The 2481-nt window shown below is 48.4% G+C and overlaps 1 pseudogene; it reads right to left on the bottom strand.

Moving 5' to 3' along the window:
* Positions 1-2481, bottom strand: part of LOC111956955 (intraflagellar transport protein 80 homolog) — an 83691-nt pseudogene that overhangs the window by 27018 nt on the left and 54192 nt on the right.

Raw genomic sequence — 2481 nt, 5'->3', positions numbered from 1 at the left:
GTACAATGAGGCTGACGCCGTCCCCTCCTTCAGGTCAAGAATAAAGAGGGGTGTTCCAGTTCTTAAGCAACTGGGCAGAGCGTAGGCCACTGGCAGGACCACTAGGCTGACCGTGCGGCCAGAGAGGCCTTTCGGTGACCCTGGTCCTCTGGAACTCCGGGAACATCCCTAGCCATCTATCCACCACGTTCCTCAACCGCTGGGGTGATGGATAGAGAGAGACTGTTTAGGAACACGACCAATCACCACACACACCACACACACACACAACACACCACACACACACACACAACACAACACACCACACACACACACACAGCTACACACACACAACACACACACACACACACACCCCACACCCACACACAACAGCACACACCTCACACACACACCACACCACCACACACCACACACACACCACACAACACACACACACAGAAACATGCACATGTAGCTCAGATCTTGACACACAAACACATTGAGTAACAAATAATCTGAAATACTAACAAACTAATTGTAACAAACAGACTACAGCATACACACACAGGACATGTTTTCTGAGACACTCATAGATGTATAGTCGGTATGGAGGCACTCCAGAGTAAACTCCAGAGTGGATTAACTGTTGATATATACAGGAAATAGCCCATGTCTAAGCATAGGACAGAAGGGGACAGAAATGCCTGGTGTGTATACGTACGTCCGCGTCTGTGTGTTTCTACTCTTTTCACCCGTTGGAATAAAAATGTTCTTCCACATTTCCCCTGTGAACGAATGAATGAAATGTGGTTTTCCACCAGCAGGTAAAAGGTGTGGTGGGTATTTATTTAAGGGTTTAAACATCATCCTTCTTTAACCCCCACTAACAACCCAAATTTACTCACCAAACAACCAGGAATAAAAATGTTTAACCGCGAAGTGGTAAATTTAGCCGCCTGATTCACAAACCATTGGCAGATGTGCACTTTTAAAAAAGAGAGGGAGAGCGAGACAGAATGAGAGGGGAGAGAAAAAAMCCCTGCAAGGCTGAAAATAAATGGCTGAAGACCCAGGTTTGTTTGGTTAACGCAAACAGTGCTCAGTGACGGCTGTCTATGGTGAGAGTGCACGTGTGTGTGYGTATGCGTTTATCCACGTGTGTGTGTCCGTTACAGTGTGTGTGCGCACGGGGGTGTGTCGACCGCGTGTAAACGCTACCTTGTGGTTTCTGAAGTTTAAACACACTCTGTGAYGGAGGCTGCTATACAGGCTAGCCATTGTCACTGGTCCACACTGGGAGGCTTATAGCATAATGTATAGCCACAAGTACCCAGGCCTGGGGAATAGTCTGGCCCTTTAAATAGCCTGTTAACTTCACCTCACTAGCGTCTGCCTCTCACACCGGCCCATTCACCCTCAGTTAGCTGTCTCATTAATTCATTTAGGCTCGGGGACTGTTCGGCTTCTTAGGTGAAGTAAAGATTAAGACTTTTTCTGGAGGTTTAACCAATCATATGGCATAAGGAACCTGAAACACCTGCATGGTCCTCCTCTTGGTGAGAGTGATCTGTGCGTTTTACCTGCATGGTTCTCCTCTTGGTGAGGGTGATCTGTGCGTTTTACCTGCATGGTCCTCCTCTTGGTGAGGGTGATCTGTGCGTTTTACCTGCATGGTCCTCCTCTTGNTACCTGCATGGTCCTCCTCTTGGTGAGGGTGATCTGCGTATTCTACCTGCATGGTCCTCCTCTTGGTGAGGGTGATCTCGAAGCTCCTCCACTCCCAGCGCTGCTCCACCATGTAGGCGAAGATGACGTGTCCGTTCCCACAAGTCCCCGTGAGCTGCGTGCTGTCTGCTGACCAGTGTTAGGCTTCTCCAACACATACGACCACTAGAGAGAGACAGAGAGAGAGACAGACAAAGCGAGAGAGAGACAGACAAAGAAAGAGAGAGACAGACAAAGCGAGAGAGAGACAAAGAAAGAGAGAGAGAGACAGACAAAGAATGAGAGAGAGAGAGACAGACAAAGAAAGAAAGAGAGAGAGACAGACAAAGAAAGAGAGAGACAGAGAAAGAGAGACAAACAGAGAGACAGAGAGAGAGAGAAGGAAAGAGGAAGTCAGAGAGAGACGGAGAGAAAGATTGTTGAGTAAATGGCAAAAAAAAGTATTTGGTAGTACTGTACTTAATCAATGCACAATTTCAAACAATAAGACAGATACTGTGCAGCCACAAAGGGGTATACGAGGTAGGGGTACAGTAAACCAGGGAGGTTAGGGATAGAGAGAGGGGTGGGGGTGAACAGGGATAGGTGCAGTATGGGGGTAGTGGGGGGTTTGGTTGGGTGCATGACAGCCCCCCCATGTAAACTGTGTGTAAGAGACACGGGTTGAGTCAGGGCCCAGACACTGAGCTGTGATGAACTGTGAGACACTGAAGGAGCGTTCAGGCCTGCCAAGTCCAGCACTCGCGCTCGTAAACATGCACTCTGCTATCCTCATCT

The sequence above is a fragment of the Salvelinus sp. IW2-2015 genome, linkage group LG4p (genome assembly GCF_002910315.2).
Source record: "Salvelinus sp. IW2-2015 linkage group LG4p, ASM291031v2, whole genome shotgun sequence".
NCBI classification, from domain to species: domain Eukaryota; kingdom Metazoa; phylum Chordata; class Actinopteri; order Salmoniformes; family Salmonidae; genus Salvelinus; species Salvelinus sp. IW2-2015.
Note: the sequence above shows the minus strand (reverse complement) of the source record. Positions and strands in the feature narration are given on the sequence as shown.